Source organism: Staurois parvus, unplaced genomic scaffold, assembly GCF_062004578.1.
Source record: "Staurois parvus isolate SC_StPar_1 unplaced genomic scaffold, SC_StPar_1.0 ptg000048l, whole genome shotgun sequence".
NCBI lineage: Eukaryota > Metazoa > Chordata > Amphibia > Anura > Ranidae > Staurois > Staurois parvus.
Window position 1 is genome coordinate 10,671,100 of NW_028317844.1, and position 27,461 is coordinate 10,698,560.

General features: G+C 36.8%; 1 protein-coding gene across 2 annotated transcripts in view; it reads right to left on the reverse strand.

Annotated features, from left to right (window-relative positions):
* Positions 1-27,461, reverse strand: part of GRIK2 (glutamate ionotropic receptor kainate type subunit 2) — an 855,383-nt gene that overhangs the window by 289,747 nt on the left and 538,175 nt on the right. The window lies entirely within an intron of this gene.

Here is a 27,461-nt window from a genome sequence, read left to right on the forward strand (position 1 = left end):
AAAAAATAGTTTACCCAACATTATTTTCATTGTTATTATTTAATATTTAATCACGGGTACATCCATAAGGCTGCTATGGAACTACAGACAGGGAATAGCAGGAAATACAGTATATTAGTCCATCCAGCATTCCCAAGCCTGAATGAGAAGCAGTCACACTTTAACAATCAGTGTACAATTTACAATAAATATTGTTTGTCAACAATTTGCCTGCACATGATCGGGTATTCAAAGTGAACACTAAGCTCATTCACTAAGCTAAGTGAATATTCAAGTGAACATTCTTGACTGCAAAAAATCTGTATCAGTGAACTATGATAATATGTAAGTTAGTAAAGTTATTTTGCTGTACTTGTCGAAGTCCGGTAACAAAAAAGGAGATTATACAAATTATATTTCCTGATTGCCATAATGACACATATAGCATTACATCAAAAATTAACCTCATGCCAGATCATCACACATCTGATTTTGATTTACTAAAGGACTAGAATTAGTTCACATAGTGTAGTAATTTTTTCTTATACATGAACACACATTTACCCCTTTTACCAAGATAAGTGAACATTAACTACTTAGCGGTGGTGATTCACTAAATGGGTAGAAAATATGTAATTAGCTACTCAATACATAATCATAGAAAGTAAAATAACAGGATATTTGCTTACACCTGAAGAGATGATTGAAGGCAGTGCAAATTCACCTTTCACTAAGCTAAGTGAGCATTCACTATACAAAGTAACACTTTCCTATTCTTTTAGCAAATCAACTCCACATAGTAAATTAATTCATTTGATTGATTTTCTGTGACTGTCATGGTATTTGACATAAAAGCAATCATGAAAATTACCCTGCAAGCTCTTTTTTGAGCAAAATGCTCTTTGGTTTGTTTGGAACTATCCACCCCCCCCCCCATTGTTTTTCACTGTGAATGGAGTTAATCATCCTTCATGATTTAGAGAACATCCCATATGTGAACACTATAGAATATGCCTTTCTTTTAAAGGATATATATAAAATGTATAAGTACTCTGTAGCAATCAAAATATACAACCTCACTTGTCCGCAATCTCTGCACAGTATTCCAGGAGTATTTTGTTAATTTCATATATCATTGCTGCCCTTCTTATGAAATAAGCAGTTTGTAAGGGATACAGTTTTCATTGAGAGGACACGGTAGATTCTTAGCATTTGCATAGAAATGTTGAATGTGGGCCGTGATTGACAGCTTGTAGCCACCTTCTAGGCATGTAAATGCAAAAAAAAAAAATGCAGGCACCCAATGTGGAGAAAAGACACTGGGGATGGATTGGGCAATTTTTTTAAGGCTACAAAATTACTCTTGTTAGATGCTTATAGTTTAGTAGAGTGATAATTGCTGATTATATAAAAATGTGAAAAGGAGGACAACTTTTTTAAGAACAGCTCTAGGCTATAAAATTCTAGGTTTTTAAAAAGGAAAAAAAACAATAATTATCACCATCATTAGATGCTATTACTAGTATATGCTTCCCTTACCTAGGTATTTTCTAGCACTATATATTATACAGACTTTATGCAGCCTTTTCTGGGAGCTTCAGTATCTTATTACATTGAGTATAGCATGGAATATCACTAGATATTAATAGTGTGTGTTTATCACATAGAGCTAATGTAAAATCTAAGGATGATAGCAGCCAAAACTAAGTTTTTCTATTGCCTTAGTATATATAATGGGTCATAATTTATAGCGCACATTTTAAAACAGCTATGAATTCCAATACTGAATACCATTGCACTGACTTATTAGGAGATTACTGTTCTGCAGCAAGTTATATCATATAGTTGCAATAACACTTTTTCCATAATTATAAACAATAAAGCTGAACCCCTGGACGCACTTACATTTTTCACAGTACTAACCTTCTCCAGCTTAATTTACAGGTGGAACTTGAAAAATTAGAATATTGTGCAAAAGTTCATTTATTTCAGTAATTCAACTTAAAAGGTGAAACTAATATATGAGATAGACTCATTACATGCAAAGCAAGATAGTTTAAGCCGTGATTTGTCATAATTGTGATAATTATGGCTTACAGCTCATGAAAACCCCAAATCCACAATCTCAGAAAATTAGAATACTACATGCAATCAATAAAACAAGGATTGTACATAGAACAATATCAGACCTCTGAAAAGTATAAGCGTGCATATGTACTCAGTACTTGGTTTGGGCCCCTTTTGCAGCAATTACTGCCTCAATGTGGCGTGGCATGGAAGCTATCAGCCTGTGGCACTGCTGAGGTGTTATGGAAGACCAGGATGCTTCAATAGTGGCCTTCAGCTCTTCTGCATTGTTCAGTCTCATGTCTTTCTCTTGGCAATGCCCCATAGATTCTCTATGGGGTTCAGGTCAGGCAAGTTTGCTGGCCAATCAAGCACAGTAATCCCACGGTCATTGAACCAGGTTTTGGTGCTTTTGGCAGTGTGGGCAGGTGCCAAGTCCTGCTGGAAAATGAAGTCAGCATCCCCATAAAGCTCGTCTGCAGAAGGAAGCATGAAGTGCTCCAAAATCTCCTGGTAGATGGCTGCGTTGACCCTGGACTTAATGAAGCACAGTGGACCAACACCAGCAGATGACATGGCTCCTCAAATCAACACAGACTGTGGAAACTTCACAAAAGACTTCAAGTATCTTGCAGTGTGTGCCTCTCCATTCTTCTGCAAAAGTTGCTCTCATCAGAAAAGAGGACTTTTGACCACTGAGCAACAGACCAGGTCTGTTTTTCTTTAGCCCAGGTAAGACGCTTCTGACGTTGTTTGTTGTTCAGGAGCAGCTTGACAAGAGGAATACGACATTTGAAGCCCATGTCTAGGATCTGTCTGTGTGTGGTGGCTCTTGATGCACTGACTCCAGCCTCAGTCCACTCCTTGTGAAAGTCCCCAACACTTTTGAATGGCCTTTTCCTGACAATCCTCTCCAGGCTGCGGTCATCCCTGCTGCGTGTGCACCTTTTTCTTCCACACTTTTCCCTTCCACATAATTCTCTATTAATGTGCTTTGATACAGCACTTTGGGAACATCCAACTTCTTTTGCAATTACCTTTTGAGGCTTTCCCTCCTTATGGAGGGTGTCGATGGTTTTCTGCACAACTGTCAGGTCAACAGTCTTTCCCATGATTGTGATTCCTACTGAACCCGACTGAGAGACCATTTAAAGGCTCAGGAACCCTTTGCAGGTGTTATGGCTTAATTAGCTGATTAGAGTGGGACACTTTGAGCCTAGAATATTGCACCTTTTCACAATATTCTAAATTTATGAGATTGTGGATTTGGGGTTTTCATTAGCTATAAGCCATAATCATCACAATTATGACAAATCACGGCTTCAACTATCTTGCTTTGCATGTAATGAGTCTATCTCATATATTAGTTTCACCTTTTAAATTGCATTACTGAAATAAATGAACTTTTGCACGATATTCAAATTTTTTGAGTTTCACCTGTATGTCCAGATGCCTAAACAATGCTAGCATGAGGCTATGGACCTCATAGTAATTGAATAACTACCTTGTTTACTGCATATATATATATATGCACACACATATACATATATATACAAATTCACCAAAAGTGTATTTAAAAAATCCAATTGTATTGACCCTTTTGCAATACCGAGTTAATAAATAAATAAATACGCTTCAAAAAAACATAGCACACGCATTGCATTGAAGTTAACAAATTAAGTCCCCTTTTGGCTAATATTCTAGTCTCCTATATGTGGTTTGGTTAAACATTTTTTGTAAAAAGTTGATATATAAAATTGTTTTGAGTTATCCAAAACTAAATAATAAAAGGTTAAAATAATATAATAATAGCTTTCTGTTATACAAATTATTGCAAATAAACATTGTACATTTTACTGGTGCAAAAATGACAAAGGTTCTAATGAAAATGATATGGTTAAATCGTCAAAAGTTTTCTTTGCACATAAATGATTAGAAATTTAGACAGAGTTGAGATTTGGTAACAGACTGGCATATCATCTATAATGCATAAAACAATCTATCCACCGTCTTCATGTTTGAAGCCTGGAAGAGCCACAGAATTTGGGGAAACCCATACTGAAAGGTACAACAAAGCATGCGCTGTGATTGTCAGTAGCAACTTCTTGTCACTCAGCAGCTTTCAGCGGCAATACAAGGTATGTCATTTTGAGGAGCTTATCATTATTTCAGTTGACAGTTCCTTTCTTAAAATGTGTCTTAGGCATTCCTGAAATATACAGAACTATCATTAAAAGTTATAGGACATAAATTCTAGTGAACTGTCAGCAGTAAAGTGCACAAAATGTGTATTTATAATGCCTACTTGCTCTTCAAAGAACTCACAGTGATTGGCACATGGCAAGTTTAGTATGCTGAATGCTGATTATCTGGTTTTTAATTTACATATAAAATGGCATAGAGAACGCATTAAATCTAATGAAAAGAAAGTTTGTTCCTCTGCTGTAAACTTCATGTTTTTACAGCACAATACAGAGCCCACAGTTTTAATGAACAACAGATAACTGTAGACATAAATATGTTGTTGGACATATATGCACTTTTATATCTTGAGTATACAGGTGTATAAAGAATAGGCTGTTTACAATTTTTTTTAGCCAATAGAGTTTCTCCTGAAGAGAGAGACTTAAAAAAAGACTCTGTCTTAAAAAAAGAATCTTTTGCAAATGCCAGCAGCAGCCTATATAGTCATGTTACCGCTGAAAGCCTGGCCATTCTGGTGGGTAAATCTATGGGACTTCCTCATAGTAGAAAATCTTTCCTGTCATTTCCTGTAAAGCTTTCTTGCATCCTGCTCATTCTTCTTGAAGAGTGAGGGTGGCCATCACAGTGAAAAGCCAGTAACAAGTTTCTGGAGGGAAGGGGGGAGGGGATTTAAAAAAAACATTTCCTTTAATGCATGTATTAGCTAATCCTGCAAAAGTGTACATTTATGCTATTCAAAGTTTTATTTATATATATATATATATATATATATATATATATATATATAAAACCAGTTTTAGAAGAAGGGTTTCAAATTATTCATTAAAATATTGTAAAATACGCAAAGAAAGCAGGCGGATTTTAAAGTAAAAATATGGAGCTAAACCCTAATTTAGTACAAAAGATGAGGCCAAGCACACAACAATCTAATGCCCCAAGAGCCAATGGAACATTCATAGCCACTATTTTATAGTACAGATATGGAGCAATTTATGATAACTTGCATACTGTTTTAGACTTGTTAACTCAGAACAACATCTATGTCAAATCATAGTAAAAGTCGTGATAATCAATCAAGGTTTTCAATGATTTTATACACTCACAATCACTCACAAATAAACATACTTTTGTATTTACAGTGCCCTACTGGTTGATTGATTTGGCACTCTGAATTTGTATGTGACAATTTCATAGAACATTTTTTTTTTTTAATCAAACTCTGGAAGCTCTTAGAGTCATAAGATTGTGATTTTGGTTCAGTCATATTTTTTAAATATTCAGAAGCAAATAGGTAAATGACAAATTATTCAAAGTCCTAAATAAAAAGTGTACATACACTTCATGAACTAAGTATTAACATACTATATATTGTTTTTTATGTATCTATATAAACCTAGAAATGAAGGTCATTACACATATCAAAGTATCAGTCCTGTCAAAAGTAGAGAAAACAGCTATATAGGAGGGAGGGTGTTCCCACCATGGTACTATTCAGGTTTTATCAGTAAGTGACCCAAGTTCTGAACTCTGGAAAGAGTTGAAAAGATGATCAAGCAGGTCACATTTTAGAAACTATTCTGTTCTATCATATTCCTGTGATGATAGCCATTCTAGATCCTTAATAGTGTCTAGTCCCACTGCCCATAATGGATGGTATAATGGTGGACTTCCAATGTTGGGGAATTACTGCTCTTGCTGCCAAAAGAAAGTACCTGAGAACATCTTTTTTTAGCTGATATAAAGGTCCCAGGAAAATAGAAAGTAATACAACTATAGGCATATTGTCAATCTGAGTTGCCGTTAGCTTACAATAAAGATTAAGAATCCTTGCTTAAAAATGTGTATTGGAAAACATTACGACCATATATGAGTCATAGTCCCCTTAGCACTGTGACATCACCAACAGGTATCAGGTACAGTAGAATATATATGATTAAATATATCTGGACACTTGTACCATTTGGTGATCAATTAAAGTTACTTTCTTGAATTTTATTAACAATAGACAATTTGTGAGTAAAAGTGAAACATGTGTACCATTCTTCCTTGATAATTTTCATTTGAAGTTAATTTTCCCAAGTAGTCACATATGAGGTAGAGGAGGCATGGGAATTATATTGAAAACTGAGTTTATAACAGATATTACATAAGTGGGTGGAGCTACCTGAAAGAAAATGGTGTGAGTTGTGACTGAATCCTTAGGATATATGGGATAGATTGAAGTTGATGTCTCTGAAACAAATGGTCCATGATTCTGGATTTACATGAACCTGCTCCTATAGAGATAATACTGGGTTCTGTTTGTATTATCGTGGCTATTCTATGGTGACTGTCCTCAGACCATGACCAAATCTTGAAGTTCTTACAGCAGGTGTAAAAGCAGGGTTAATAAAGGGAGGTGTCATTGGGCCAATTTAATAAGAAACCTGATGCTTGTAGATAATCTGATCCCAATGTTTAGTAAGATGTGAGAGAAATGTATTACCTCTTCTGAACATCCCATGGTAATGCTAATGTCTACTAATCTAGTGAAAAGCCCGATGTTTATAGAGCTGATAAGCTGAAGCTGAAGTTTACATTTACTTACCCAAGTGAGCCAGAGAAGACTCACCTCAGAACAAGGTTTCAGTGATAGACCACTACTGCGCTCTCTTTAGAAAATGTATAGTGCTCTGAGAATATATATATATATATATATAAATATATAGTATACAGTATATGGGTTAGCTGGGGATCACCTTCCCTGGGAAAAAGGCAGTCCAACAGCAGGTCTTTCTGAAAATCCGGATTTGTAGTCACTTTAATTTAAAAGTTTTGCACAGAAAAAAACAAAACAAATACAAATCCTTGCCATCCAGGCACTAACTAATCAGTTTAGATTATTTTTTGACAGGTGAAGAGCTTACCCCAGTCACCTACAAAAAAGCAAGCCTTTGGCAAACCTTTTTCCTTTCTCTTACAGAACAATCTCCACATGTAGCTCCCTCAGGATTAGATTCCTGAGTACCAGGCCTGAGCAACCTCTTGCTCCAGTCCTTTCTTATTTGTTCCTCCTAATGATGGTCACAAGTGGGAAGCAAAACCAGACTCAGATCCTACACTGCCAAGGTGGCCTGGAAAACTCAGACATGATTCCATCTTAGTTTCTTATACAGTATATGTTTGCATGCAGGACGATATAAAGCATCCCTCAATCCCCTTGCCTTTCATTAAGTCACAATCTCTCTCTCTCTCTCTCTCTCTCTCGCTCTTTCTCTCATACATACAGTATATACACCCAATAATTTTCAAGGCACTAAAAACTATTAACATAAATAGAAATTAAACAACATTAACCAAAAACCATTATCATTTAACTTTAAGGCAGATCGAATGAGTCATCTATGAGACTCTATTATCATTAAACATAGGGAAAGAAATATTACTGCATAATATAAAGATTAATAAGTCCCTATTCTATGTGATGCCCACACATGGCAATGATTTTTTTGATCAGCTATAAAGGAATTATGATGAATGCAATTTCTTGTAGCCCATGTTAAATTCAAGATATTGCAGTAACTTTTATATTAGTTATTTTTTTAATGGTAAACATGAAACTAGTAGTTTGTAAAAAAATAGCACAACTGTTAATTTTTCCAAAAGATTTAAATGAGTAGTAATTTAGTAAATTCCAAATGGCTTAAAGATTTATGTCTAGAAAGCTTTGGCTTTTACAAGCTTAGTCTAATGTGACTATACGAAAACTCCTAAACACATACTGTTTTGTATTCAGTAATCCTATATACTATAGTTGATTAACAAGAATTAACAAGAGATGTCTTGAATAGTTCACAACATCAACAGGTAATAAAATAGATTGTCCCTGAAATCATTTCACTTAATTCACACTTGCTGACAAATCCCACACACCATTTTATTCAATAAAATTTAATAAATCTTCAAGAGGGATTTAATTTTGCTGTTTTATGAACTGTTAAATTGCATTGTATGCTTATTGGTCCTAGGTTTATTCTTCACTTGGCTTGCCTAAATCAGAATTTCAGCTATAGAAACAAGAAATAAATATTGTGTGGGGCTTATTTAAAGATCAAAATTTCTGTGTTGTCTTTTTTCAGGGAAATTACTGTTGTAACAGTTTTGTCTGTTAACAAATCCACCCTGAGTTTCCAATCATTTCAATCTTTTCTATAATAATCTGTTTAAATATTAAAAAAGAGCAACATCTCTCAGCATCAGAAGTGATTGTGCAATTTTTAAACAATTTCAGATATTTGAGATTGAAGATTTTCTAAATGTAATCAACTTTTTGTGTTTCAGCTTTTTGTCACATATATTATTCATAATGCTTTCCTCAGTTCTTTAAAACACCATTTTGGCACTTCAATTGATCTTTACAGATTGGCCACATTTGGCAATTGGCAGAGGTTTCTTACCCCAGCTCTTGACTATTTTTTGCACTTCTTTATGTTGAAGCAAAAGTACACTGGTCACAAAAATAAAGAAACACTTTTAATCAGAGTATAGCATCAAATCAATTAAGCTCCTGGGATATTGAACTGGTCAGTTAAGTAGCGGGTAGGGAGGGGGGGGGGTTGTTAATAAGTTTCAGGTGCTTTGGTGTTAATGAAATTAACAACATGTGCACTAGATGGGCAAACAATGAGATGACCCCCAAAACAGGAATGGTTTTACAGATGAAGGCCACTTACATTATTTTCCCTGCTCATCCTTTCTGACTGTTTTTCACTAGTTTTGCATTTGCCTAGGGTCAGTGTCACTACTGGTAGGATGAGGCGATACCTGGACCCTACAGAGGTTGCACAGGCAGTCCAACTCCTCCAGGATGACACATCAATACATGTCATTGCCAGAAGGCTTGCTGTGTTTCCCAGTACAGTCTCAAGAGCATGGATGAGATTCCAGGAGACAGGAAGTTACTCTAGGAGAGCTGTACAGGGCCATAGAAGGTCCTTAACCCATCAACAGGACCGGTATCTACTCCTTTGTGCAAGGAGGAACAGGATGAGCACTGCCAGAGCCCTACAAAATGACCTCCAGCAGGCCTCTGGTGGAAATGTCTCTGACCAAACGGTCAGAAACAGACTTCATGAGGGTGGCCTGAGGGTCCAATGTTCTCTAGTGGGCCCTGTGCTCACTGCCTGGCACCATAGAGCTCGACTGGCATTTGCCATTGAACACCAGATTTGGAAGGTCTGCCCTGGCGCCCTGTGCTTTTTGTGATGATTATGGCTTACAGCTCATGAAAACCCTAAATCCACAATCTCAGAAAATTAGAATATTACATGCAATCAATAAAACAAGGATTGGGCATAGAACAATATCAGACCTCTGAAAAGTATAAGCATGCATATGTACTCAGTACTTAGTTTGGGCTCCTTTTGCAGCAATTAGTGCCTCAATGCGGCATGGCATGGAAACTATCAGCCTGTGGCACTGCTGAGGTGTTATGGAAGACCAGGATGCTTCAAGAGTGGTCTTCAACTCTTCTGCATTGTTCGGTCTCATGTCTCTCATCTTTCTCTTGGCAATGCCCCATAGATTCTCTATGGGGTTCAGGTCAGGCGAGTTTGCTAGCTAATCAAGCACAGTAATCCCACGGTCATTGAACCAGGTTTTGGTGCTTTTGGCAATGTGGGCAGGTGCCAAGTCCTGCTGGAAAATGAAGTCAGCATCCCCATAAAGCTCGTCTGCGGAAGGAAGCATGAAGTACTCCAAAATCTCCTGGTTGGCGGTTGCGCTGACCCTGGACTTAATGAAGCACAGTGGACCAACACCAGCATATGACACGGCTCCCCAAATCAACACAGACTGTGGAAACTTCACACTGGACTTCAAGCATCTTGCAGTTTGTGCCTCTCCATTCTTCCTCCATACTCTGGGTACTTGGTTTCCAAATGAGATGCAAAAGTTGCTCTCATCAGAAAAGAGGACTTTGGACCACTGAGCAACAGACCAGGTCTGTTTTTCTTTAACCCAGGTAAGACACTTCTGACGTTGTTTGTTGTTCAGGAGCGGCTTGACAAGAGGAATACAACATTTGAAGTCCATGTCCAGGATCCGTCTGTGTGTGGTGGCTCTTGTTGCACTGACTCCAGCCTCAGTCCACTCCTTGTGAAAGTCCATAGCACTTTTGAATGGCCTTTTCCTGACAATCCTCTCCAGGCTGCGGTCATCCCTGCTGCTTGTGCACCTTTTTCTTCCACACTTTTCCCTTCCACATAACTTTCCATTAATGTGCTTTTATACAGCACTTTGGGAACATCCAACTTCTTTTGCAATTACCTTTTGAGGCTTTCCCTCCTTATGGAGGGTGTCAATGATGGTTTTCTGCACAACTGTCAGACTGAGAGACCATTTAAAGGCTCAGGAACCCTTTGCAGATGTTATGGCTTAATTAGCTGATTAGAGTGGGACACTTTGAGCCTAGAATATTGCACCTTTTCACAATATTGTAATTTTCTGAGATTGTGGATTTGGGGTTTTCATGAGCTGTAAGCCATAATCATCACAATTATGACAAATTACGGCTTGAACTATCTTGCTTTGCATGTAATGAGTCTATCTCATATATTAGTTTCACTTTTTAAGTTGCATTACTGAAATAAATTAACTTTTGCACGATATTCTAATTTTTTGAGTTTCGCCTGTACATACAAAAACATGGGGGCCAAAAAACTACTGAATACCATTGTGAGTTGCTGCAAAGAAATTTCAGCAAAATGGACAAGACTGCTGCATCATTTTTTCAATTTGATTCTAAAAAAAATCTGTTTAGTTCCTGATGACTAGTTTGTTAAGTGATGAAATAAACTATATCCCATTTGTAAATACCAATTATATGAAACATTCTATGCTACATAAATTGCCCACACTAAAACAAAATGCACGAAAAAAGAAACACTGACATATATGTGCTAAATCTTCAGCTGATACATTGAAATGTGCAAAGTCCTCTTGACAGAAATGTGTAACATGTAAATAATAAATGTAATGCTTTTTTATGTAAGTAAATTGACACATCCCTTCACCACTAGTGATATAAAGCGCATATGTTACACTACTTAAAAGTAAATATATAGTACAAACTTTAACAACTAAAATAATATTGTAAAGAAATGTATAAATAAATCCCAAAGTCTTTTTTATCAAAAGATACTGTAAAATTTCTCTAGTGCACGGATAATAACAGTCCTTGCAATGATAGAGTCAGCCCAAAAACGTTCTGTGTCCAGATCAAAATAATTCTTCATATATTCAGTGAATCTTCAATAATGAACTTTTAACCGTACTCTATTTAAGTGAATTTTCACCTCGACCTAAAACTGAAATGTCACTCACCAGATAATGTTTCCTTTCTGTTTCAGGAAAAATAAATGGCACTTTCTTTTGACAGGGGGAGATTAGAGAATTCAGTGTATGTCTGAATACCTGGTGTAAGAGGGAAGGATTTGGGTTTCTAGAGCACTGGGCTGACTTTTCCTAGGGGTGCAATCTATATACTAGAGACTGCACCCAAATGGGAGGGGGGCTGCTGTGCTGGTGGAGAGGTTTATGGGAAGGCTGGAGGAGTATTTAAACTAGGATCGAGGGGGGAGTGAGAATTAGATTATAATGAGGTAGACAGATCAGACAGGGGTCAGTACTTATTGGTGGTTGGAATGGGGAAAGATGGAGGGAAGGATATGGCAGATGATAAGAAGGTTCCCATGTTACAAACAACTAGAGCAATTAGTATGAAAATAACAAATATGCAAAATACACGTGAACAAAGTGTCAATGAAATAAAGTGTTTGTTCACCAATGCCAGAAGTCTGCCAAGCAAAATAGGTGAGTTGGAAGCTTTGGTGCATGAAGAGAACTATGATTTAATTGGTATTGCTGAATATTGGTTTCATTCTTCACATGAGTGAGCCATTAATATTCCTGGCTAAGTTATCTTTCAGAGAGACAGGGTGAAAAGGAAAGGTGGTGGTGTCTGTCTCTATGTGAGAAGTGATGTCAGAGCAAGCGTGAAAGAGGACCTAGTTAATGGAGAGTGTGATGAAGCTGAAGTATTATGGGTGGAACTGCACATGGGGGTACGTACTACAAAGGTAATCATTGGAGTTTGCTATAGGCCTCCCAGTGTTAATGAGAAGGTGGAGACTCAGCTCCTTGCACAGATCGAAAGGGTTGCAAGGTCTGGGACAGTGATAATAATGGGGGATTTTAACTACCCAGAAATCAACTGGGTACTGCAGGAACAGTTAAAGGGCAAACATTTTTAAACCTACTACAGGACAATTTTATGGTACAGTTCATAGAGGCCCCAACTAGGAATGATGCTCTGCTGGACCTGATAATCTCAAACCATGCAGAGCTTATTACTAATGTCCATATAAAAGAACATCTGAGTAGCAGTGACCATAACATGATTTCATTTATTGTTAGCTGTAAACAGCAAGCACATACGGGAAAAATAAAAATGCTCAATTTTAAGAGAGCTAATTTTCCAAGACTGAGAGCTGCTCTCCAAGACTTAGACTGGGAGAGAATGTTGACATCAATTAACACAACACAGAAATGAGAGTTCTTCAAAAAGAATGTATGTGAACACACTGCAAAATATATTCCCATGGGCAACAAGTTTAAAAGGCTAAAAATCAAACCTATGTGGCTTACGGCCAAAGTAAAAAAGCTATAGATAATAAGAAAAGAGTTTTTATTAAGTATAAAAATGAAGGAACGCTATCATCACTTAAACATTACAAAGAATATAACAGAATATGTAAAAAGGAAATAAAGGCTGCAAAAATTGAAAATGAACAACAGATTGCAAAAGATAGCAGGACCAACCCCCAAAATTCCTAAAATATATTAATAGTATATATTAATAGTAAAAATAATCTGGGGACAAAGAGAAGGCAAATTTATTAAATACCTTCTTCAGCTTTGTGTATAGAAAGGAGCATGGGGGAGCTCTTGTCCATAATGGGCATGGTATTGCCACAGCTCCAGATGATCCACATTGGCTCACAACTGATATGATCCAAAAATATTTAGACAGAATAAAGGTGAATAAAGCACCTGGATCAAATGGCATACACCCACAGGTCCTTAAAGAATTGAGCTCTGTCATTTCAAAGCCATTGTTTCTCATTTTTAGGGACTCTTTAATGACTGGTATAGCACCACTGGATTGGTGTAAGGCCAATGTGGTGCCAATATTTAAAAAGGGTTCAAAATCTTTACCAAGTAATTATAGACCTGTTAGTTTAACTTCTATAGTTGGGAAGGTACTGGAGAGTTTAATGAAATACCACATAGGTCCGTTCTTTCTGGAAAAAAAATATTTTAAGCAACAGACAGCATGGATTCATGAAAGACAAAAGTTGTCAAACAAATCTGATTTCTTTTTATGTGGAGGTGAGCAAAACCTTGGACAGAGTGGTGGCGGTGGACGTGGTATACTTGTATTTTGCAAAAGTGTTTGACACAGTTCCCCACACACGGCTAATGTGTAAGGTAAAGTCTACGGGCTTGGAAAAATCAGTATGTAAATGGATAGAAAACTGGCTAAAAGATCATATTCAAAGAGTAGTGGTTAATGATTCATACTCTGAATGGTCTAGGGTCATCAGTGGTGTACCCCAAGGTTCAGTAATGGGACCCTTACTTTTTATTATATTTATAAACAATATAGGGTCTGGGATTAAAAATACCATTTCAGTCTTTGCAGATGACACCAAGCTGTGCAGTGGAATAACATCCTTACAGGATGTCTTCAACTTACAAGCTGACCTCAATGCACTGTTTAATTGGGCAACTATGTGGAAAATTAGGTTTAATGTTGATAAATGTAAGGTTATGCTTGGGGGCTAAGAATATGCATTCATCATAGCTCAGCTATGAAGAAAGATTAGATGAACTGAATTTATTCTCTCTTGACACGAGGAGATTAAGGGGGGATATGATCAACATGTATAAATACATCAGTGGTTCATATAGTAAACTCGGTGTAGAGCTATTCACAGAGGACAAAGAGGCACTCTTTACATCTGGAGGAAAATAAATGTAATCTCCAAAGGTTTCTTCACAGTGAGAGCTGTGAAAATGTGAAATAGACTCCCTCAAGAGTTAGTTCTAGCCAGCTCAGTGGATTGCTTTAAAAAAGGCTTGGATTCTTTCCTAGATACACAGAATATAACTGGATACTAACATTTATAGGTAAAGTTGATCTAGGGAATATCTGATTGCCTCTCGGGGGATCAGGGAGGAATTTATTTTTTTCCTTCCTGAGCAAATTGGATCATGCTTTGCTGGGTTTTTTTGCCTTCCTCTGGATCAACTGTGGGTATAGGATTATAATTTTTTTTTTTTTAATGGTTGAACTGGATGGACTTTTGTCTTTTTTCAGCCAGACTAACTATGTAACTATGTTTCTAGGGTTAGGCACAGAAAAATATTAATATATTACAGATGTATAATATGATAAAAATTGCATATACAAATAGGATATTTAGATGGTGTTTGCTATACAGACTGCATCCTATGATATTTATAAAATAGAATTTACAGTGTTACTAAACTCACAACAGTAAAATCAGTCTGTATGTGCAGTAAAGAGTGCTTGTTATACTCACTGTGGAACCTAAGGGGTTAATCCTCTGCATTGTGTAAAAAGGCAGTTTGATCTTGTTTTCTCTGTCCCTCCTCTTGTTCAGAAGTCTATCTGACAAGACAGACTGAACCCATAGCCACATGCACATGCTCAGTTTATTGTGTATTGCTAGAGGTTTTTTCTTTCTTGATCAGCACAGGGCCAATCAGCACTGTCCAGACAGAGGTCAAGGGTTCTGCATCTTCCTAGAGCAGAAAGAAAACTCATCTTACAAGCTTTAACTTCCCTAGCGGTATGATTATGTCAATATTTCTGTTCTCAAAGCGGTACATTTTTTTGCATGGAAATATGTTGTTTTTTTATTGTAGGACTGTAATTTTTAGGATTAACTCACTGAAATCTGCCCGATCAAGAGTCTAGTAAACATCCCGGGTATGATAAAATTTGAAACACGAAATCATAAATTATAATATAATCAATAATCATAAAAAATTATAATATAATAATACATTTAATTCAATAATGTAATCAAACCAAAAACACTGAAATTTGAAATATAGCGCCAAGTTCGCACATCACTGAGCTTAGTTGCAAAATCATTTTCAGTGTCTGATGACGAATTTCCCCACGAATCATTATCACTCAATTCTGCAAGTAGTTCTAATTTACTATCGCTGTTCTCTAGCCGGTCTAAAACCGCTTTTGACATAAAGGGACGCTTTTTGGACGCCACTGACTTTTTCAGTTTCCAGGCAGAAAGAACAGTAAAAATGCAGGCAGGGCACAGTACAAAGCACTGGGGACAAAATGTATGTGAAATGGTTTGATACAGTAATGTTTTACTATGTGATTTTAGTGTATTTAGTGAATGTCACTTTTTAAAATGTTTTAATTTCCTATCTATTCCAGCCCCCGTATGTCCCGTACGTCCCAACTCTCGCAGGGACGTACGGGATGCCAGCATCGGCCAGAGGAGATGTCCGGGGACGCTGCAGGGGGGACATCGTGGGAGTGCAGGACAAGGTAAGTGAAACAGGGATCCCGGAGCAATGCTGCAGGGTATTCCCGAGTGTAGCTCAGGGTTACCACTTTTGGTTCTGAAAGTTTACCCCGAGCTACACTTGGGAATACCGCCAGGGAGGTTAATCAGTGCTCTGCTGAAGTCACAAGACTGCTCTAACTGCTGATGAGAAAAGGTATTTAGCAGTTTGTATTTACTAAAATAATTGCACTTCCATGTTCTGTGTACTGTGGGAGACCAGATATAGTGAATGCAGGGTCCTGGGTTTAGTATCACTTAAATAACTGTGAACAATTGTTAATTTTAGTTGAACGACTGTTTGGACATGCTGATATTTCTCTGTTAGTAGTTAGTAATGTTATCTACTTCCCTCCTGCCCACAGTATATTTAATGCTGGTGGGTGGTACAGGCAGGCTGGATCACTTATGTGTACGTCATCCAGCCTGCTCTGGGTTAGTAGTACGCATGCGCATGCCTGCTGCTAGCCCCTGCTGTCACTAGTTACAGTGGGATTTTGTCAGCAGGTCCTGGCCAGTGATTTATGGCTAAGAACTGCTGATTGGCTGTAGCCAATCACAGCACAGAGCCCTGTTACAAACACACAAAGCTCTGTGCACAGATCAGTGATCTGGATCTTTCTTCTCCCTGCAAAGTGGGGAGTTTTTGTTTATATAATAAAAAATAAAAATAAAAAACCCAGTGATGATCTGGTGCAACTCTGTATAAAAACCAGCTTCATCTTCCAGGTTTTAATGACAAAAACCTAATTGAATAAGCTAAAGTTAGAAGCTGATAAACTACCATGCACAGCTGCACCAGATTCTGAATGCACCAGTTTTAGTAAATTACCCATAGAGAGTTTGGACAGACTTTACCATTACAAGACCTATTAGTGGTGCTCTAGAGGAATGTTATCTTGTGATTAAAAGGGGATTTATTTATACATTTCTTTAAAATATTTAGCTTGTTGTTACATTTGTACATTATATTTATTAAAAACATTAAGTGATTTAGCATATGAACTTTATATCACTAGTGATGGCGGTGTGTGTTGATTTGTTTATAATTTACTGTATATATTATTATTTAAATGCTTCACATTTTAGTACATGTAAAAAAGGATGAACAGCATTTGGTGTACTGTGAAAACAGTGGGCTGGTTCATGAAAGGTAGCTTCAAGCAATGCAAATATACTTAAATGGCAAGTGCACCACTTTATAATTACATAAATTGTTGGTAAAATAAAAGAAAAAAGAAGCTTTTGAACACTTCAGAAAATGAATATTTAATAAACAAGTGAACTAAATAATCATGTTGTAAGACAGTGGCAAACAACCAATTATAAAGTCATTGAGCATAAACAAGGACAACAGTATACCAAAAAAAAGTATTTTAGATTTTTATAAACACAATCTTAAGCCTTACTTACAAAAGGTTTGCTCAGTGAAGTGCAGTTTGACATGTTTACTTTTTTTTTTATTATAGTAAATAAATGTTAAAGCTGAACTTTAGGCACACAAACCTTCAATTAAATACAGTATATTCTTCAATAGTCAAAAAGTATATAAGGATTGTGTACACTATTGCCATGTAAACGTAGCAGTGATATAATCACTGTGCTGTACATAGCTTGTGCAGAGGGCAGATTTGTGGGTGGGACCCAGCAAACCCATCCACCGCAAAAAAGTACAGGATGGGGGTATATATAACATCAGTTACTTTCCACAAGGAAAGAGAACAGCAGTGACCTTTCTTTATTATAGGAAGTTACTACACAGAGCCAATGTTTAATGCTGGGTTACTGTAAAAATTTCAAAGAAATACACAAAGCACCCCAAGATGCAAGTAAGAATACACACACCTCTTGTATCTAGACAATATTTGCATATACCAGAGTTCAGCTTTGCAGTAATTATTATAATTTCATTTTCCATTCACTTATCTGCTTTGTGTGAAGTGTAAATACCTGTACACAGATTTTGTCAATAGGATTTAGTTATTTCCCTTTGAAAACCCCCATAGCAATATTTGTGCACTGTAAACGAGCTAAACTTTAAAAGTGTAAATTCAGAATAAAAATGACACCTGTATGGTAAACTGACAACATACTTTTAGGGCCACTTTTTCCTTGTTATTCCAGTGTCAGTGACAACAGTAATATTTTGGACTTTCTCTCATTTTCATTTCTAGGAAAAGAGGTTACCAGGATAAATGAATCATCCCAATAGGAATATACATAACAGTAAAAATCTGTTTTAGACCATAGGTTAGTAAAGTGGGAGTCTGAAGTGGGAGAGGGAACAGGGAGTGAGTGGCAACAAATGCTATGAGAGGTGGGTGGTGGAGTCTGAAGTAGGAGGTGTATGGGGGTGGTTTTTCTGAGTTGAATAGACAAATGAGCTTGGAAGTGGTTGAAGAACATAGTGATATTAGGACAGATGAGGAGGCAGGGCCAGATGGATCTGACATAACTGTTTAGCAACAGGAGTATTTGCCCACATGGGAGTGGAAATGATGTCTAACGCCATTGGATGCAATAGGAGCTTCTTTTGTGTACAGTGTACCCTATAGTAAATAATGTAGTAACCTAGGAGAATACAAATGTAGATATCTTAAATGCAATAACTTAAAGTAATTCTAAAGGCTTAAATGAAAAAAAAATAACAAACGTGTCATACTTACCTGCTGTGTTCAATGGTTTTACATTGAGCAGCCCGATCCCCCTATTCTTGGGTCCCCTGGCCCCTCCCTCCTGTCAGGTGCCCCCACAGCAAGCAGTTTGCTATGGGGCACTCGAGCATGCGCATTTCCCAGATGCTGCTCATTGTGTCCATTTACACATGGAGCCGTGCTTAGCCACGCATGTAGAATGCATGAAGGTAAAAAAAAAACTTTACAACCACTTAAAATGAAATAACTGAATGAATTATAGTGAACAGAACTGGGGCTTGGAAGAGGCTAGATGATGATGAAAATATAATATTATTGGTAGAAATATTGGAATGAATTTGATGGAATTGTGTATCAAAAACAACTATGGTTTTGTGTGGATGAGACTAAAAGAGGTGGGAAAATTCATAATCTTTAGTATTTCTAGGGTTATAAATGGGCTGGGCCAGATATCACTGGCATTATCTGCTGGGTAACTGGAATAAATAACAAGCTAGTGAATGGGGAGCAATGACAACTCCTCTGAGAGTGATGCACTGAATCTGGTATTGACAATTGTGGTGGATGGATTGATGTAAGACGTTACAAGTTAACTACTTAAAGTGTTACTAAACTCACAATAGTAAAATCAGTCTGTATGTGCAGTAAAGCATGCTTGTTATACTCACTGTGGAACCTAAGGGGTTAATCCTCTGCACTGTGTAAAAGTATTTTTGATCCTGTTTTCTCTGATCCTCCCCTTCTTCCACTGGCCCCAATCCATCTGATAATAGAACAGAGCCTTGGGGGCAAGCTTCACATGCTCAGTTTGGTATGTATTGCTAGAGAGTTTATTTCTTGGGAGAGTGCATGTGATCAGCACAGGGCTAATCAGTGCTCTCCAGACATAGAGTCAGGGGTCCTGCTGCCTCATGGGACAATGAGGGGAGAATGAAAGCTCCTCCTACCAGTGCTCTGCTGGACACTGATAAGAAGTCACAAGACTGATTTAACTGCTGATGAGAAAAGGTATTTAGCAGTGTATATTTACTAAGATAATTGCATTGCCATGTGCTGTGTACTGTAGGGGGCCCAGATATAGTGAATGCAGGGCCCTGGATTTGGTAACACTTTAAATGAATTGTTGTAATGGACTAAGGTGTCCGTTTATGAACCAGCAGTAATAGATCGCTGCTCAGTTCTCCAGCATTCTCGGAGAACACAGTTTTCCTGTGAATGCCGTTTATGAAGCATATGTAGATCAGTTCTCCAAGCGAAGGGAGAACGGTCTACAAATGCTGGAAAACGGCTGATTTTACTATAATCTGGCGAGATTACAGTAAAAGATCAGTTTACTAAGCAGAGGTAAATTATCGCTGCTTAGTTTGCGGTCCCTCCAATTCTCCAGCTCTGGGCTGGAGAATGTGGAGGGAGAACACAGATCTCCAGTGAAGGGCTGAACATGTTCTCCTGAGTGTTATAAACTGTGAATGACCAGAGAATAGCTGCGGTCCTCTGAATCACAGCTATTCTCTGTGTCATAAAAGGACACCTATATGGGGTTACAGAATGTTAAAATGTGAATGCGACTGTGACAAGGAGCTGTAGGCTAATACTTTTTAGGTTATGATAATGAATTAAAAGTATATGACCCACATATAGGAGTGAGTGAGTGTGGGGGATTTTATTTGTGGGATATGCAAGTGAAGGGAAATGATTTGGGGAAGGGGGAAGAAAAAAAAGATGGAAAAGAGAAGAGAAAGATTGATAAGGGGGATAACATGTTAGAAAAAATATTTTAAAAGTCAAAGGATAAGAAAGGAAAGTCTTGCATGTAATTTAGAGAGTTACAATTACCATATTCAATCCACCTGGGACAAGGTTATTGAGGCATAAAATCCAGAAATTCTCACATTTGCAAATCTGTTACTGTTTTTTCATTCAGTGATTTTTTTAAGAGTTGTTCCTGAAAGTCAACTGATACCTTTGTCATGGTACAACAAAAGGTGTCTCAATACACTGTGTTCTTTGAAGCCGAGTCTGATGTATGACATGTGGCTATTATTGTGGGTTATAAATTTAGTGGTGTAGGTTGTGTTGCCTGTTTGGTTTGTGTGAGTTCAGAGCAGACAGGTGTTTTGAGTGAGTTGTTTTGTTTATTTGGCATTCACCATCTACCAGATCTTTTGGGTAACACGTCACCAAAATCAAGCTTTAAATATTTTAGCCTGCATATCGAAGTCAGCCTTCGAGGTGCATTTTCTCCTTTTGAACTGTCTGAACTTGACAGTGGCAGGTCCTGAAATCTAAATAGCTGTTACTGTTGGTACTTGTTTTCAATAGTTCTTAGTTGTTATCTTGCCATCTTTATTCCTATCTAGTAATCCAAATATTTATTATTAGTGAGATGTGTATGGCATTAATTGGGAGCTCCCATAGGTTCTTATATAGGTATTGATAAAGTTGGAAATATTTGAAGGGTCTCCATCCAGTATAAAAATTAATGTAAAAGGTAATATTACAGGTTTCCATAACTGGGCGTGACACAATCATCCAAAGTTGTTCCACATATACGGAAGTAAAAGGTGTTTAGAAACGTAAAATAACTATGGATGGGTATGAACTTTATAGATGTTTGCATAAAGTCACTGTGTTTGGGTGGCATGATGGGGTCTGTGTCTAAAAATGTTCAGATTACTTCTATGCCTTTATCATGTGGAATGTTGAAACAACCACTGTAAGCCAATGTATAGGGGTGGTCCAATTTATGGACACTGACATGACATTGTTGAGTAGGACTGCAGTAGATATGTGCACTCCAGAAATGTTCATTTCATTTTGGATGCATCCAATAATTGAAAAATTTTGTCATATTTGTTATGTTAAACTGATCCATTTTTAAACTTTATTACATATCTTCGGCATTTGTTTCAAATACTGTAATTGTTCTTCCGGGTGGTTTAACCATTTCCATACCAAGCACTTTTACCCCTTCCCGCCCAGGCCATTTTTCAGGTTTCAGCACTCTCACACTTTGAATGACAATTGCACGGTCATACAACACTGTACCCAAACTAAAATGTTATCATTTTCTTCACACAACTAGAGCTTTCTTTTGGTGGTATTTAGTCACCGCTGGGGTTTTTATTTTTTGCTAAATTAACAAAAAAAGATTGACACTTTTTTTAAAAAAACACGTTTTTCTTTGTTTCTATTATACAAGTTTGCAAATAAATAATTGTTCTTCATAAATTTAGGCCAAGATGTATTCTACTACATGTCTTTGGCGAAAATAACCCAAATTAGGATATATTTTTTAATTTGTAGGAAAGTTATAGAGTTCACAAACTATGGTATAGATCTGAATATTGATCAATCCTGAAGTACTGACAGCCAATCTAATTTCTTGAGGTCCAAGAATGTCAGAACAGTACAGATATCCCCCAAATGACCCCTTCTTGCAAAGTAGACAGTCCGACGTACTTCATAAGAGGTATGGCGAGTTTTTTGAAGTTGTATTTTTTATCATAATTTTTTGGAAAATGAAAAAATTAAAAACATTTTTTCACTATTTTTTTTTACATACTGTCACCAGTGCAGTACAGCGTCATCATATAACTGGCATGGCGGTGATCAGGGACACTGACTGGTGGCAGTATGAAAAAAAAATATATATTTTTATTTTTTTATTATTTTTAATTTTTTATTACTTTTTTTCTTATTTTTAAGATTTTTTTTTTCATATTTCACTATGTCCAAAGTAGTACAATGTTACCATAGTAACATTGTACTACTTTGGGGAAGTGATCAGTATTTTTTTTTTTTACATTCTTTGCTTATAGCAAAGAATTACTTTGCAATAAGCAAGCATTTACCTGAATGACATCGATTCATTCAGGGTTTTTTTTTTTGTGCTTAGCTGTGATTTGGCCAGAGCTAATCACATGACATGTGCATGTGATTAGATGTGACCATTCACAGCTAGACACTAGTATACAATGGATGGCATGAATGGAGCCATCCATTGTATACAACTGTCATGTGACCTGCTGTGATTGGTCACAGCAAGTCACATGGTATCGGCAACGGGGGGCGGTACTCAGATCTGTCATCGGCCGTGTCAGAGGTACACGGCCGGTGACAGATTGCACCGCTGCGCGGCTCTGCAAGCTCAAAAACTGCGCATGTGCGGGAGGACGCCATATGGCATCCACCCAGAAATCTACAGCCTTTTCCCGGCCGCCAAACAGCTATTGGTCGGGGGGTATTGGTTAAACACATTTAACAGTTTTTCCAGAAGATTGATATATATTCGACATATTATTGAATTGGATGGATTAAAATTTTCAGACACTAGTCCAACCCACCAAAAGAAATGGCATGATCTGATTGGACAATATCGACTGGTGACAAATACCTCCAAATTAACGAAAAGAATGAAAATTAGGATCCATCCATTATCCATATACTACTATTGCAACATGTGATGTCATCTGAATGAAACAAATGCATTTGTTAATTTCATTATAAAAATTTGGGGGATTCTTTTATTATTATGTCCATTTGGAGAATTATATATAACCCCTGGCAAAACAAAAAGTATGGAATCACCACTCTTGGAAAATGTTCATTCAATTGCTTAATTGTGTGAAAAAAATTATCACAGACATGCCTCAAAACTTTTTCATTTAACATTCCAACCTTCTGGCTTTAGGAAAAATTGTAGTCAGTTGCAACTGTTTTTGCAGATCAAGCAGGAAAACAAAATATGGAATCACTCAATTCTGAGGAAAATATTATAAAATCGTGAAAAAAACACTATAATACACCGCTAGTACTTTGTTGCACCACCTCTGGCTTTTATAACAGCTTGAATTCTCTGAGGCATGGATTTAACTATCAATAAACAGTATTCTTCATCAATCCGGCTCCAACTTTATTTTTTTGCAGTTGCCATATCAACTTTGCAGGTTGGAGCCTTCTCATAGACCATTTTCTTTAATCGTGAAAAAAACACTATAATACACCGCTAGTACTTTGTTGCACCACCTCTGGCTTTTATAACAGCTTGAATTCTCTGAGGCATGGATTTAACTATCAATAAACAGTATTCTTCATCAATCCGGCTCCAACTTTCTTTTTTTGCAGTTGCCATATCAACTTTGCAGGTTGGAGCCTTCTCATGGACCATTTTCTTTAATTTCTACCATAGATTTTCAAATGGATTGAAATCCAGACTATTTGCAGGCCATGCCATTGACATTATATTTCTTACTTGAAGGAAAGTTTTCACGGCTTTTGCCCTATGGCAAAGTGCATTATCATCCTGAAAAATTGTCATCATCACCAAACAACCTTTCAACTGATGGAATAAGAAGTTTTCAAAATCTCTATATAAACTTGTGCATTTATTGAAAATTTAATGACTATCATCTCCCCCGTGCCTTTACATGACATGCAACCCCATCAATGATTGTGGAAATTTGCATGTTTTCTTCATGCAGTTGTGTTTATACAATTCATTAGAACGACACCAAACAAAAGTTTTAGCATCATCACCCTGCCCAGTGCAGATTCGTGATTCATCACTGAATATCACTTTCATCCAGTCATCCACAGTCCATGATTGCTTTTCTTTAGCCCAATTTAACCTTTTTTTTTCTGTTTAGGTGTTAATGATGATTCTTGTTTGGCTTTTCTGTATGTAAATCCCATTTCCTTTAGGCGATGTCTTACAGTTCGGTCACAGACATTGACTCCAGTTTTTGCCCATTAGTCCCTTATTTGTTTTGTTGTGCATATTTTGTTTTCAAGGCATATTGCTTTGATGTCTTCCTTGGTCTATCAGTACGCTTCCCTTTTACAACCTTCCCATTTGATTTGTACTTGGTCCAAATTTTACACACAGCTGACTGGAAACAACCAACATCTTTTGCAACATTCTGTGATGATTTACCTTCTTGAAGTTTTATAATTCTCTCCTTTGTTTCAACTGACATCCCTGGTGTTGGAGCCATGGTTCATGTCAGTCAGCTTGGTGCAACAGCTCACCAATGTATGCAAGCACTCTTTTTTAACTGCAGGCTGATTAGCAGATGTAATCTGATGTAGATGTTTGTTTTAGAACTGCAAAGTACATGGTCATTCCATAATATTTTTCCCAGAATTGAATAATTTCATATTTTTTTCCTCTGCTTGATCTGTTTTTTTTTTTAAGTGTTTCTTAAAGCCAGAAGGTTGGAATGTTAAATTAAAATTGTTTTGAGGCATGCCTGTGGTTGTTTTTTTTTCTACACAATTACACCATTGAATGAACATTTTCCAAGAGTGATGATTCCATTCATTTTGCCAGGGGATGTACATCTGAATCTCGTTTTTTGGACGAAAATAAAATGTTTGTCCAAAAAACTAATCTTATTGAAAGGAAATGCCAATGTCTAGTCTGCAGTGTATCTCAAGTATGATGCAAGATTCCCAGGTCTTGCTTAATATATACTCAGATTGTTTTTGTTAGCTTGTTATAATTTAATGCCTCTTGTCCTTGCTGTGAGGGCTACACACCACTTGGGGCTCACATATTATTTTCCATCTGAATATCCTAACTATGTATGCACAATATCATTTTGCCTCTTGCACTTTACGGATCGGTCAGGGAGGTTCTACTATTCCACAGAGGGGGTGGATTATTAGGGATGGCAGTTTGGTTCTGAGCAACTCTTTAATATTGCCTGTTTGGATGTTGTTTCTGTATTCTTGTATTGTTGTAATTGCACTGTTTACTTCTAAAAACGTAACAAAACAGAATTTAAAAAAAGTATGATGGAAGATACTTGACAAATATTTGAAAGTGAAAATCATTGAACAGCTATAGGTTGGAGGTCAAGGAATTTATTCCAGATATCATTGGTCTTCCTGGGGATAGGTTACTGATTTGTGTATTTTCAGTAGATGGGGAGAAATAGTGTACAGTAGTGTTTTTGATTTAGGAGAAATCAATTTTAATTTTTATTAATGAGGTTATGTGTCAATGCCTCCTCTATAAAATCCACATTTTAAAAAAGATTTGTGTAGGTTCAGCTTCTAATGTCTTAAAGTAAGTCTTGTCCTCCAGAATTTTCTTGGCTTCTTTTATTTCATCTTTCCTGTCCTAAATTGCTGCTCCTCGCCCTTGTCAGCATTTTTTATAATTATATTCAGATTATCTTTGAGAGTTTTAAGACTATTATTTTCATTTAAGAATGAAGGCGTGCCTTCTTCATTGAGCGATTTATTGAGATCTATCTTAACTAGCTTCTGGAACGAGGTAGAAAAATGTATCTTCAAATGGACAGAATAGGATGTAGAACAGGGTTTAAAATCTGTACTGATACAACTTTCCAATATGTTTGTTTCCAGAGATGATACAGAAGATTAGGAATGGTATTAGCTGTAAGGCATTAAGGCAGCAGATTCTACATTGTATCAAGTGTGCATGTTGAAAATGTAAACTCTCTTTGCATCTTTAGAAATGGTTGTTGATCTTTTTTCTGTTGCCACCTCCTTGGCCCCCTATTCATTTGAGGCATACTGGAGAAAATAAATGCATTGTATTTTTATTATGGGCTCCCCAGGTGGAGGATGTAAGGTAATCATTGTTGAGCTTAAGGGTGGATCTAAAAATGCTCTGGATAATTAGTGGACAGGGATGTATCTGTGGGAGAATCTTGGTTATTGTTATTGTTAGAGGCATGAGTTGCACAGGACAGTGGTATTCTCACAAATTGGAGTACCTGCCTTACACCATAAAACACAGTGTAATCAACTTTCATCAAATGAGTACACTTTCACGGAAATAAGTTATTTAATCACAATAGACCACACTATGCAATACTATTATGAACATAGGTTATCTGCTTTTCAGCAAAACAGTTTGTTCCAGGGTCAGAGCATTTTGCATCCAGTAAATGAATATTTAACAATGTGTAACATTTATTTCCTTCCACATAGTTGTTAATAACTTTTGAGGCCCTTTATTCAATGTGCCACACTCTGCAACTGCAGTTCAACCAGCAAAAATAGTATGAACAAACCTATATCATCTGCCCCGGAAGTATATAAACACTCAGCAGTAGTAACAAAACCTAAGCACTGGGTGTTGAATCATACCTGTCAGTACTGCAGATGTTAATATTTGTAAGCTGTCAGTCTGGCTGCTTCACTTCAAGCTGCATGTGTTTAGTTTCACTATCAACCACTACAGCAATAGCTAAATCCAGTGTGTGTGTGTGTGTGTGTGTGTGTGTGTGCGTGTGTGTGTGTGTGTGTGTCTGTGTGTGGGAATAGGGTGTCAAGTAGTGTATCTAGTCCCCCAAACGCACCATATAGTTCTGAAGGATCTTGCAGCATATGCAATCTTAGAGAGAGGTTTCCCTGCCTTTGATGACATCATCCGTGACCTAATGTGACATATTTTGAACAGGAAAACTGTGGGAAAGCTGCTAATGAATGTAAAAAAAATATTACCTCCTTCTGCTGCCAGGTGTAAGATTTCTAGGCTAGAACCACACAAATGTAACAAGGTGCAGGATGACTAAAAATCCAATTTAATAAATACTGACACAAGTAAATTAATTAATGTAAATAATCCCACTAAAATAACATAAATCATAACAAGTGACAAGATTTGATTATATTAAACTAATGTGGCTTGTATTCATTATCTAAAAAAACCAAAAACAAATCTCATCTAATAGTAACCACTTTAAATTAGATTTATAATTTATATGCAACCCCCCCCCTCCCCTAGCCTCCTCTATTTCTGTATCTTTCACATACATATACATACTAATATATATATATATATATATATATATATATATATATATATGTGTGGGTGTGTGTGTCTGTGTGTTTATGATATATAATATACTGTATG